The sequence below is a fragment of the Planococcus citri genome, chromosome 4, assembly GCF_950023065.1.
Source record: "Planococcus citri chromosome 4, ihPlaCitr1.1, whole genome shotgun sequence".
Taxonomy (NCBI): Eukaryota; Metazoa; Arthropoda; class Insecta; order Hemiptera; family Pseudococcidae; genus Planococcus; species Planococcus citri.
The window spans coordinates 4,588,293-4,601,799 of NC_088680.1; the positions used below are offsets into that span (position 1 = coordinate 4,588,293).

The 13,507-nt window shown below is 34.8% G+C and overlaps 2 protein-coding genes across 2 annotated transcripts in view; both read right to left on the minus strand.

The window, feature by feature from the left end:
• Positions 1-13,507, minus strand: part of Nca (neurocalcin homolog) — a 392,453-nt gene that overhangs the window by 256,771 nt on the left and 122,175 nt on the right. The gene's annotated exons all lie outside the window — the stretch shown is intronic.
• LOC135845532 (neuronal calcium sensor 2) overlaps positions 1-13,507 on the minus strand; it is a 383,834-nt gene that overhangs the window by 248,449 nt on the left and 121,878 nt on the right. Inside the window, exon 3 of the mRNA XM_065364141.1 lies at positions 6,064-6,112. The gene's annotated coding sequence lies outside the window, so the exon portion shown is untranslated. The remainder of the gene's footprint in view (positions 1-6,063; positions 6,113-13,507) is intronic.

The following is a 13,507-nucleotide window of genomic DNA, read 5'->3' on the forward strand; positions in this document are numbered from 1 at the left end:
AGAGATATGGGTCTTCAATGAAAAGGTTTTCTTTTGGAAGAAATCGTGGTTTTTTTGCTCCAGTCCCTACCCAACTTTTTTTTGGAAAAATGGGCCAGTTCCAAAAGATACTTTAGTTTTTGAGATCCTGCGTTGATGTAAGCAATTGTCGCCAAAATCTGAGACCACTTCTGAGGTTCTACATAATCGTCCAATATTTGCAAAACGTTTGTTTTTGGAAAAAATCAAGTTTTTGAAATTTTTTCTCCTCAAAAATTTCGCATTAATTTAGCCTAATCATCGAAAGATATAATTTCGGAAACTGAGGACATCATATTTTGGAAAGCAAAATAGTGCAAATTACGAAACATGGAGAAAAATACTTACACGGGAACCTCTTGAGGTGTCACACTTCGATTTGAACGGGACCGCGATTTCTGGAAAGAGCATAGTCTAAAACCCCCAAAACCAAACTTTCAGCTGCCCAAGTTCATTTTTCGATTTTTGGCGAATTTTTGAAAATTCAAAATTGACTTTTTTTTAGCGATTTATGCTTTATTTAAAAAGGACGTACTTGATCAGTAAAAATGGTCAAAATAAGTTCCAAAACTAATATCAATTACCCAAATTCAAATTTCACCATTTCCAGCCATTCTGGAGCCTTCAGCGCGATTTTCAATTACTCCAGAATTTTGAATTTGCTTCAGAAGGCGTGAATATGCAGTTGGGCAGCTGAAAATCGAGTTGTGTATTACACTCAACCTGTTTAACGAGTTTATCCACATTTGAGCCGATTTTGAGAGTGACGCCCCAAAAATGGTTTTTTGACCAGCTATTTTCAAAATTGGGTCATTCCACGTCAATTGGACCAAGAAGTGGTAGGTGGGTGCGGCGATTTTTTTGAAATTTTTCCTGTGGAAAGACCTTCCGAAGGGATGACCAATGGCGCAAATCGCAGCCCTCTAGCCCATTTTTAACGGCAGCCAGGGGGTGTCAAAGTTTTCAGTGAACCTAAAATATCATCCATTTCAGCAGTGGATTGTTCGATAACCGCGATACCTACCAAAATGGAACTTTTTCCCATAGTTAGAGGGTTTGAAAGGCTTTTAGGTGATATCATAAAAATCAGTGTTGCCACTTTTTTTTGTACAAAAAATTATCTCAAAAAGTTTCAAAACGTAGTTTTCATATCGTTCCGACTCTCAAAAATTCTAAAAAAAATATATTATGGACAACTGTTCATGCTGAACAACATATTAAAAAATTGGGATGGTAACTTGTAACAAAGTCGATTTAAAAAAATTTAAACTTTGCGAAAAAATGCGATTTTTTGATTTAAAACATGCAAAAAAGTTTTGATTGGTAAAGTTGACCCATTTGACCCCTATTTTTACATATCTGTTGAAAAAGTTGAAAAAACCCCTTCACTCGGTGAAATTAACTCATCACAAAAAAATCAAAATTCAAAAAAATTTTTAAAAAAAGCCAATTTCATTTTTTTTACTGTGAGTGAGATTTTTATCAACTTTTTCATGAAATACGTCAGAAAGTGGTCAAAATAAGACAACTGAATAAATTTAAACTTTTTTTGATGTTTGAAATTGAAAATTGAATTTTTTCGAATTTTGATTTTTTTGTGATGAGTTCATTTTATTGAGTGAAAGGGGGGTTTTCAACTTTTTCAACAGATATGTAAAAATAGGGGTCAAATGGGTCAACTTTACCAGTCAAAACTATTTTTCATGTTTTAAATAAAAAAATCGCATTTTTTCGCAAAGTTAAAATTTTTTTAAATCGACTTTGCGGCAATGTTACCATCCCAATTTTTTAATATGTTGTTCAGCATGAACAGTTGTCCATAATATATTTTTTTTAGAATTTTTGAGAGTCGGAACGATATGAAAACTACGTTTTGAAACTTTTTGAGATAATTTTTTGTACAAAAAAAAGTGGCAACACTGATTTTTATGATATCACCTAAAAGCCTTTCAAACCCTCTAACTATGGGAAAAAGTTCCATTTTGGTAGGTATCGCGGTTATCGAACAATCCACTGCTGAAATGGATGATATTTTAGGTTCACTGAAAACTTTGACACCCCCTGGCTGCCGTTAAAAATGGGCTAGAGGGCTGCGATTTGCGCCATTGGTCATCCCTTCGGAAGGTCTTTCCACAGGAAAAATTTCAAAAAAATCGCCGCACCCACCTACCACTTCTTGGTCCAATTGACGTGGAATGACCCAATTAGAAAATCAAAAAAATCAAAAGTTTCCCGTTTGCGTGGAAGTTTTTGAAATTCACGCGAATCGCTAAATTTTGTCCAAAACTAACCCCCCAAATCCAAAGTTTACAATTTCCAGGCGTTCTGGAGCCTCCAACGCGATTTTTCAATTTTTCCAGGATTTTGAATTTGCTCCAGAAGGCGTGAATATGAAGTTGGGCAGCTAAAAATCGAATTGTGCATTACACTCGACCTGTTTAACGAGGTTATCCACATTTGAGCCGATTTTGAGAGTGACACCTCAAAAATTGTGTTTTGACCAGCTATTTTCAAAATTAAAAAATCAAAAGTTTCCCGTTTGCGTGGATGTTTTTGAAATTCACGCGAAACGCTGTATTTTGTCCAAAACTAACCCCCAAATCCAAATTTTACAATTTCCAGGTGTCCTGGAGCCTCCAGCGCAATTTTTAAATTTCTCCAAATTTTGAATTTGCTCCAGAAGGCATGAATATGAAGTTGGGCAGCTAAAAATCGAGTTGTGTATTACACTCGACCTGTTTAACGAGTTCGTCCACATTTGAGCCGATTTTGAGAGTGACACCTCAAGAGTGGTTTTTTGACCAGCTTTTTTCAAAATTAAAAAATCCAAAAATCCAAAGTTTCCCGTTTGCGTGGAAGTTTATGAAATTCGCGCGAATCGCTGTATTTTGGCCATAAATAACTCTCCAAATCCCAATTTCACCATTTCCCGCCATTTTGGAGCCTCCAGCGGGTTTTTTCAATTTCTCCAGAATTTTGAATTTGCTCCAGAAGGCATGAATATGAAGTTGGGCAGCTAAAAATCGAGCATTGTATCATACTCGACCTGTTCAACGAATTTATCCACATTTGAGCCAATTTTGGGAGTAAACTTGATTTTTTGGATTTTTTAAATTTTGAGACAAGCTGGTCAAAAAATCACTCTTGAGGTGTCACTCTCAAAATCGGTTCAAATGCGGACAAACTCGTTAAACAGGTCGAGTGTAATACACAACTCGATTTTTAGCAGCCCAACTGCGTATTCACGCCTTCTGGAGCAAATTCAAAATCCAGGAGAAATTGAAAAATCGCGCTGGAGGCTCCGGAATGGCTGGAAATTGTGAAATTTGGATGGGGGGGGGGTAGTTTTGGACAAAATACATCGATTCGCGCGAATTTCAAAAATTTCCACGCAAACGGGAAACTTTTGATTTTTTGGATTTTTAAATTTTGAAAAAAGCTGGTCAAAAAACCATTTTTGAGGCGTCACTCTCAAAATCGGTTCAAATGTGGATAAACTCGTTAAACAGGTCGAGTATAATGCACAACTCGATTTTCAGCTGCCCAACTTCATATTCACGCCTTCTGGAGCAAATTCAAAATTCTAGAGAAATTGAAAATCGCGCTGAAGGCTGCAGAATGGCTGGAAATGGTGAAATTTGTATTTGAGTAATTGGTATTAGTTTTGGGACTTATTTTGACCATTTTTACTGAGAATCTGAAAACACCATCTTTCGGAACTGGGCCATTTCTCCAAAAACAAGTTGGGTGGGGGCTAGAGCGAAAAAATCGCAATTTTTTCGAAAAAGGCCCTTCTTTGAGGACTCACATCTTCCATCCATTGTCATTTCTGGAGCTAAAAAATTTCTGATCAACTTTCGATTCAATAGCAATACATATTACATGTGTATAAAGGGACTCCACTAAATTTGGTTGAATAACAGCTTCGCTCCTTCAATTCTCATGGTCGGCAAATCAATTCAATTTGTAAATGGATTGGTTGCATTGGTAAAAAAAAAAAAAAAAAAAACGATTCAAAAACGTTCACGTAACCTGGTGAAGATGTAGATGCATGATGCACCAACGTAAGATGGACTTGGGGGGGGGGGGGTTGGTGAGGAAGGGGAGATGGGTGGTGAAAAAATTGTGGGGTGATGTCGAAAGATCATGGAAAAAATTCAGGATGTCTTACTCCTCAACCGTTCATCTTTTCCCTATATCGAAATATTTTGATGCCTCTCTGCCAAAAATAGAAAAAAAATATCGCCTTCAGTCAAAATTGTTAACTTAAATGGTCTCGTTTTTTGCAAGAAATTGTCGCTATTCATTAAAATTTCCAAAAGTGCCCAAAATTCTCGCTTTGTTTTCTTAAAAATTGAAACGCAGCCTCTTTTTTGACACAAAAATTTTTGCTTTTTAACAAGATTTCTGAAAAATCTCACCTCGCTTTTTCTACAAATATTACCCTAAAGTCTAGCTTTTTAGGCAGAAAATTTCCAAAATTATCAATTTTTTTTTATCTTTGCACATATGATTCCTAAACAGTGCTGCTTTTTTCCAAAATTGGTAGTATTGCTTTGTATAAAAAATTATTTAAAAATTCTCATTTTTTTGACAAAAATTGCGAAAAAATAATTTTTTAGTAAATAATTTCCAAAAATTGCCACTTTTTGCTAAAGTTCTCAAATTTTTGCATTTTGACAAAAATTCATACTGATTGGTACAATTGCTGAAGATTTTCTGTTTTTCTAAAATTGCCCCTCAAAAAGCTTAGCCTTTTGCCAAAATTAATCTTATTATTGTCAAAAATTGACCTCAGTTTTTAGTTTGCAAGAAAGTCAAAAAATCTTGATTGTTTTCCAAAAATTTCCCAAGTCACTTTTTTGTCAAAAAATGACTAAAAGTCTCGCTTTTTTGATGAAAATTGCACAAGGATACCCTTAGGTAATTTTTTATTGCCAATAATTTCAAAAGATTGCCAATTTTGTTGAAATTGTCAAATTCTTGCTGTTTGACAAAAATTCTTACTTTTCAACGAAATTGCTGAATAATTCCATTTTTATTTTATTTTTTTTAAATTGCCTGAAAGTCTCGCTTTTATCTAAAAGCATCAAAATACTCGAAAGTAAAGTACAACTTTTTAAAATACTGTTTTGATCAAGCTTAGTTTCATTCAAAATTGAGGGTGCCAGTTAAAACATTTTTCTTCTTAGAATTAAGTTGATATGATGGCACTCACTTGTGAAATTGTTCTCACAATTTCTACCTCTCATCCCCCCTCCTCCTCTCCTCCCAAATTGCTGGTTTTTATGGATTTTTTTGTAGAAAATTATGGACCGCCCACTTGAGATAATAAAATTCTGCGAGGAAGACCCACAAGTAAGAAAGAAAAAAAAGATTTATCCTTTATCGACAAATAATTTTCTATTTCTGCTTCAAAATTCTTCTAAATTGTCCATTATTTCAAGAAAAAATTTTCTCTGCTTTACTCCAAGTCGAGATATTTTAATTGGTCTCCTCGCATGAAGCCCCCCTCCCATTTCGGAAAGAATCAAGAAAAGTAAAATAAAGGGAATTGGGTGAATTTTTTTTTGAATATTTCCGCTCGATTATTGTTAGATTCTTTAAAAACTCAAAAAAAATTCCAAAGACTTCCTCAACCTTTGATGAAAAATTGATTGAAATTTTGCTGCCAGTTGAATTTTTTTTGTGTGTTTATAATTGCAGGATTATTACACTGATGAAAGAAGGGGTTCAGATTTGGTTTGTTAGGTTGATGTTTTTTTAGTAGGGTCATGAATTTTTGGATTTCCGAAGGGTTGTCTGGCATAGTTGTTGAATTTAGGTCTATTTGGAGAGATAGTTTTGTTTGTTGTAATTTAGGGCAGGTAAATAGTAAATGTTGGATGGATGTAGGTTCATTTTCACAGAATTGACCCAGGACGTTTAGGAGTTTTTTGATAGAGATAGTTGTGTGTGGTTTTAGGGTGACCACTTCCTTTATAAGTAAGTTGAGATCAACTAAAAATCATAAATATGTACTGCTAGCTGTTTAAAAAAACTCACATTGCAATTTTCCGGAATCTGCGTGACTTCGCATTGACAACCATTCGACCTGAAAAAATCATAACAGAATTAGAATTAGCCAATGAAATAGGTAATGAAATGAACAATAACAACAAAATACTTATAGGATATTTTCGAGCATTATGTTTTTCAAATGCAAGAGAGGAGGAAAAGTTACATGGTCGCTCGAGAAAAAAATTTTCTTCAAAAAAACGTCGAAAAAAATTAAAATTTCACAACGAAAAAAAAAATCGTTTGTACCTGACATTTCGTTCTTAATTTTTATACCTTTTGCTGGTCCTGTTGACCTGTGCTGCGCATAATACCCAACATTTTGTGAATTATTAATAATATTACTCTTTGTGGAGTTGATCGTATAATGAAGTTTTTCGGTTTTTATTTCGCTGTTAGGCTGAAAAACCTCTAGACTAAGAGTACCTCTACCTACGTAGATAAAATACCAGAGCAAAAGAGTAAACTACACAAAAAAGGTTACCCATTAACGACCTCCTATATGATGTAGTAGCTCGCGGACCTCGGTGTCGGTGCAGTAAAAGTTGAGGGGGTGATTGTTCGCCGTTCGGGTTAATAAACAGCACTTTTTGTCGCTGTTTCGCGCCAAAGTCGCTACGCTTTAATTACGTATAATCAATAGGTCGACCTGTATGCGATGTTTTTAATAATTACCTACTGTAGCTCGAACTGCTACGCCGAGTTATTAGGCTCTCGCTGGCTGTACAGGCCACCTTTTTCAATGCGTAGGTATACCTATATAAGAGGTCTAAATACCTACTTCGGGTGTTCTGCGGTGCCTGATACTTTATCAAACAACCGAAATGTTAGAGGGTAATATTCTACGCGTATAAAGAATGATGCCATGTTAGCTACAGCTAGCTACCAACCAGAGAACCAAGGAACCGAAAAAGCGACCCGAAAGCCGATTAAATCTACGCATTCTGCCGACTGAAATATTAATCCTATTCGTTTGTGCCGGATTATTTGGAAAAATTCTCCGAAGGGGATTGCCACGAGAGGCAGGCGATGCTGCGTTCAACAGTCGAATCTCATCGCGTTTGTTTTCGCTTTCGCTTCGATGTTTGGCCCAATTTCAGGGTTTGTATAGCGTGGAAACGTTCGGTTCGTTTCGATTGGCGATGAACTAAAAACTTGGAAAATCGAAGGCCCAGAATGAAGAGTTTGGAGGTGACGAACAAAGAATTTCAGTTGAAGTAATGAAAAGTTGACGATACACAGAAATATGTACTATTTGTGAAAAGATACTTAATTTTTGCCAAAATAATTTTAAAAAAATCACATTATAATTGTTGTGAAAACAGCTAAGAAATTGCTGAATTCTGCTAGAACATCCCAAAGTATTAATTTTTCCCAAACTGTCTGATAAGACTTTTTTTTTCTCCAAAATTGTCGAACAAGGTCACTGTTTTGTCAGAAATGCCTAAAAGCTCGATTTCATATTATCAAAAAGTCCTATTTTTTGTGGCCAAAATTGTGGAAAATAGTGTTTTTTTTCGAATTGCCAAAAGGTCTCATTTTTTCATTAAACTCTCAAAAAACCTAATTCTTGTAAAATGAACCACTTTTTCAAAAAATTGTGCAGTTAAAGTCTTATTTTTGACCAATACTGTTCAAAAAGGTTCATTTTCTTGCAAAATTTTATAAAAAGTTCGCCCTATAATTTTTGTTAAAATTCTCAGTCATGATTTTTCTTAAAAATTGCAAAAAAAAACGATTTTTTTAAAAATTTCCACAGTCCCTTTCTCTAGGTATTAAATTCTCAAAAAGTCCTAATTTCCGCCCAAAGAAGTCATTTTTTACCAACATTGCGTAATAAATTATTTTTTTTTTTTGCAAATTGTCCAAAAGTCATTAAGTTATTCTTTCTTCTAAAATCTGATTTTTTCTTCCAAAATTAAATGTTTTTTTTTGGAAAATTGAAATTTCCTAAAAGTAGCTGGAAGCTTCAAAACCATTTGAAACCACCATGTAGTCTGCGAAGTAAATTTCAGCTTGCCAACTCCATTTGATAAATTAATGTTAAGGAAATTTCAGTTTCAAAAATCTACTGGAGGCTCCCGTAATTTTCAAAAAAGTCGCTGGAGGCTCTAAAATGGCTTGAACCCACCTGAAGTCGTCTTCAGAGGATGTTAAAATTGGAGTGTAGAGTAAATTTCAGCCTTCCATCTCCATTTTGATGAAATTTTGTGAAAATTTAAAGTTTCAAAAATCTGCTGGAGGCTTTAGGAATTTTCAAAAAGTCGCTGGAGGCTCCAGAACAGTACTTCGTAGCGTATTGAAATTAGTTTTTAGAATAAATTTTAGCTTTACAACTCCAATTTGATGGAATTTTGTTAGACAGAATTTCGAGTTTCAAAAATCTGCTGGAGGCTCCAGAACTGCTCAAAACGGGTTGAAACCGTTTCCAATCGATTTGGCATGTCGAAAATAGAGTATATCCCAAATTTCAGCTTTCTTGGTCAATTTGGTAAAATTTTGATTTTTTCCCCTCCGTTTTGGACTGAATTCGATTTTCAAAAATTCACCAAAAATCGAAAAACGCACTTAATAAGTCCCGTTTTTGACCTAAATTCCCGAAAAATGTTCAATTTCTCGACAAATTGTTCAAAAAGTCCCGCTATAATTTTTGTCAAAATTGCGTCAAAAAGTTCCGATTGTTCTCAAAAAAATTCTGTTTTTTGGCAAAATTGCTGAAACAGATCTTGGTTTTTGAAAAATCTTCCTTTTTCTATTATGATGAATCGTCAAAGAGTCCTTATTTTTCTCAAAAAATCAGTGTTTTGCTAAAATTGCCCAAAAATTCCAATTCTTTGAAATTGTCAAAAAGTTGACATAGTTAATCCAGGAATTACTAGTAAGAGGGAGAGGAGGAATTATTTGTTTTCCTATGCTAGTGAGTTTTGGAAATATCACCTAAGGAGTGAATATTTCCCTATTTGCCTGGATAGCTCAAGACTCTCTATCTAACCAATAACCTGACTTAACTACGCAAAAATCTATGTATTGAACACTGAAATAAAGACAACCTACAATACAATTTAAAGAATTTATTATAACGTATTTATACATAGGACTTCGGTTCTACCTATCGGTAGCCTACGTCTACTACGATCCGTCATAAGGAAGTATTAAGCATAATTTATAACTAGTACCGAGTGCACTTAATTAATTTCCTCGTAGCATTCCTCCTATTCAGGGAATGCTCACGAGTAGAAAAATAAGAAACCTATACACAAAATACACGATGAAGTCATGCAAAAACACCATTGATAAAATATTAGATAGGCATGGAATTCTCCGATTCCACACACCTACCTATTACAATAATTAGTAATAAGCCAATTACCTTGATGATAAATGCGCTTTAACATTTACCTGAAAACTGTCCACATTGACCATCTCTATCAGGGGTCCTACCAATACTAAGGACTTCGATGGCACCTTAACTAAACGAGATTTCACGTAACACTTCGCATAATTTACAGGTGACCGGTTACACCTCAAACTACCGAAAAGAACTCCAATACAATTGATCATCGGATCAATTGATTGTCTAAATCAATTAAATAAATTTCACACGCGAGGTGTTAACAAATAAAAACTTATTACTAAATGACGAAGAACCATCTTACTGCAGGCAACGGAACTAAGTGGAGAAAATGCCGCGGACTACTTGTATATATAGTTTTTTAAGATAGTCACGTGACCAAAGGCTAAGATCTTTGTCGGCATTTTTCCCTATTTAAATAATTGACTCGTGGTCGCGAGCTCGATACAAAGACCTAACTTGTCATCATAAATCTGTCATTTAATTGATGACAAATTGCTAACTGTTTTACCCTTTGTAAAGAACACGTTCTCAAACTTCTCAGTTTAAGGGGTTCACAAAATCATCCCCCTTTAGGCGATGGAGGCAGTATGCCCTATATCAAAGTCGCAATTAATTTTTGTCAAAATTGTCAGAAAGTCCTCATTTCTTTCAAAAAAGTCCCGCTTTTTTCCATCATTGCCAAAAAGGGTTTTAGTCAAAATTTCAAGAAAGCCTCATTTACTATTACTTAATTTGTCAAAAAGTTCCAAAATTACCTAGCCTTAAAGTCCTGTTTTTGACTAAAATTGTCAAAAAAGCATCATTTTTTCGAATCCCATCCAATTTTTGTCAACATTGTCAAAAAGCCTGGTTTGTGTCAAAATTTCCAGAAAGTCCCTTCTTGTTGAATCGTCAAAGTCCTAATTTCTGTCAAAGAAGGCATTTTTTCACAATTTGTGACCAAAATTATCAAAAAAGTCCTGTTTTTTGCCAACATTGGCAAACAGGTCCTGGTTTTGGTCAAAATTTCAAGCTTTATTAAGTATTCAATATTCGAAAAGTTCAAATTTCTGTCACAGAAGACATTATTTCCAAAATTGACTGAAGTGGTCTTAAAGTCCTGTTTTTGACCAAAATTGTCAAAAAAAGTCTCATTTTTCGAATCCCACCTAATTTTTGTCAGAGTTGACAAAAAGTTTGGTTTTTGTCACCAGAAAGTCCCTTTTTGTTAAATTGTCAAAGTCCTAATTTCTGTCAAAGAAGTCATTTTTTCACAATTTTTGTCAAAATTGTCAAAAAGTCCGAATTTTTTTCAAAAAAAGTCCTGTTTTTCGCCAACATCGTCAAAAAAGCCTCGATTTTTGTCAAAATTTCAAGAATGCCTTACTTATGTATTAATCAATTCTCAAAAAGTTCAAATTTCTGTCAAAGAAGACATTATTTCCAAAATTGACTGAAGTGTTCTTAAAGTCCTGTTTTTGACCAAAATTGTCAAAAAAAGTCTCATTTTTCGAATCCCACCTAATTTTTGTCTGAGTTGACAAAAAGTCTGGTTTTTGTCACCAGAAAGTCCCTTTTTGTTAAATTGTCAAAGTCTTAATTTCTGTCAAAAAAGTCATTTTTTTCAAAATTGACTGAAGTGGTCTTAAAGTCCTGTTTTTGACCAAAATTGTCAAAAAAAGTCTCATTTTTTCGAATCCTTTTGTCACCAGAAAGTCCCTTTTTGTTAAATTGTCAAAGTCCTAATTTCTGTCAAAGAAGTCATTTTTTCACAATTTTTGTCAAAATTGTCAAAAAGTCCGAATTTTTCTCAAAAAAAGTCCTGTTTTTCGCCATCATCGTTAAAAAAGCCTCGATTTTTGTCAAAATTTCAAGAAAGCTTTATTTATCAATCAATTTTATTCTCAAAAAGTTCATATTTCTGTCAAAGAAGACACTATTTTCAGAATTGCCTTGTTGTCTCAAAGTCGTGTTTGTGACCAAAATTGCCAAAAAAATGTCACTTTTTTTGCAAATCGCCAAAAAGTCCAACCTAATTTCCGTCAAAATTTCCAGAAAACTTGTTTTTTTTTTTGTTGAATTGTTGAAGTTCTAATATCTGTCGAAGAGGTCATTTTTTCAAAATTACCTATTGAAAGTCCTGCGTCCTGTTTTGTGACCAAAATCGTCAGTTTAGTGTTTCTTTTTTTATTAATTTTTCCATTTTTTTCTCAGTTTTTCTGGCTCTGTTTGAAAATGAAAACATTTTGACTCAAAAAAATGCTGGTCTGAATAAATTCAAAACATCCTGCTTACCGAATTGAACCCCCTCCCCTTTTTCTCAATGTTTGAATGCGATCGATAGTCCGAAAAATTGGAAAAATTGGTCTGGAAAACTGTAAAAAGTCAGGGAAAATGATTTTTCCTAACAGGTGGACAGCTGGGCACCCTAGAAAACGATTTTGGAAAAATAGTGTGTAATTGGTCCAGTTGGAGGAGCACAACTTTCCAGCTTAAAACTTTTGAAAATCTGCTGGAGCTTCAGAACAAATTAAAAATGGTTTAAAACCATTTCCATTGACCTTCTAGGTTAATTTGGTGAAATTATGCCCCATTTTTAACCCTAATTTGAGTTTCAAAAATTCATTAAAAATTTAAAAATGAACTTTGGCTTCTGAAATTTTGTCTGGTGATATATTTTTGCGTGGTTTTTCGATTTACGAGTAATTGTGCAAATTTTAAAATTCGTCTGCTTGTCAGGGATACCCCCCCCCCTTCTAAGTCATATTTTTCCAACATCAAATTGAATACCGTCTCTCTCTCCATCTCTACCAATTACGATGTTTCACACTTTTATAACCACAGCGAGAAATCCTCTCGTCGAGAAAATTAACGCCGAAGTTGTAATTACAAGAAAAACTAATACTTACCTAGGCACACAAAAAATGCTCAGAAATAAAAATACCAACCAGAATCAGGCAAGTATAAACCACGATTACAGACTACTCTCGGTGTTTAATTTATTTCAGCAAATGTTTGTTCATTTACCAGACTAAGCGAATTAAACGTACTTAACTACCTTGTTGGAACTCGGTTTTTATTTTCGCTAACGAAAAGCGAAAAAATTCAGCTACCTATGAAATGTAGATAGGTAGGTAGTAGGTACACAGCATTAAACTCGGCACATTTGCCCCTCATCTGCAGCACCTTTGGCTGGGCGTAAGATTTTTTACGCTGAATTTCATGCACGCTGTGCCGGGTGAAATTAAAAATTACCCCTTTAATGTTTTCGCTATACCGATCCGCAGTTAATTACCGAGTATAGCGTATAAACGAAACGTAATTTCAAAGCAAACACCACCGCGCTCGAGTAATTTGTTTGAATTTTTATACAAGCGAGAAGACGGACGCGGTATGCCGCCGGGTCGACTTATGAAAAATTAATTAATTAGTATAGCGATATTTTTTTTTCTTTTGCTCCTTTGGAGCTTCGCGCTTTCTCTCGCAACTCGGCGCGGCGTACATTCTCGTGGGCTTCTTTTCATTAAAAAAAAAAAAAGAAAAAAAAAGAAAACTCGCATTCGTTCGCCTCTCCCAAGGAGCTTAGCAAGCATTCTGAAAGACTATTATGCGCTGCGCGTTATTTATTTTTCATCGAATAGCCTTAAAATACCCGCGAGACTTGATATCCATTAATGAATTTCTAACGCGATCATAGCTGCTGCGTCAGTTTTCCCCTTTCACATCGTCCTCGTCGGTTTCTATCCTCTCAAAGTTCTTGCAGGCCCAGTTTGGGCTCAGCTTCGATGCAAATGTGAATTTTCCAACACCTACAAAATAATATTTTCACTCGATATTCGTTCTGGTGATTCGAGTGTGAAGCTCGTTCCAAAATAGTTGCAAACTTTGTAGGTACCAAGTAGTCCGGCATATGACAATAGGAGTAATTGAACCCCCCCCCCGCCGATCCTCCGGGACAACTTTTTTCTTAAAAGGGACATCGTAAGGAACATTTTAAAACAAACTTGCCAAAAAAAAGTTGGCCTTACTTACAAAATGGCGGCCATTTTGATTGACAGGTCAGCCGAAATCGCAGATTTTGCGTTTTAACATAAGACT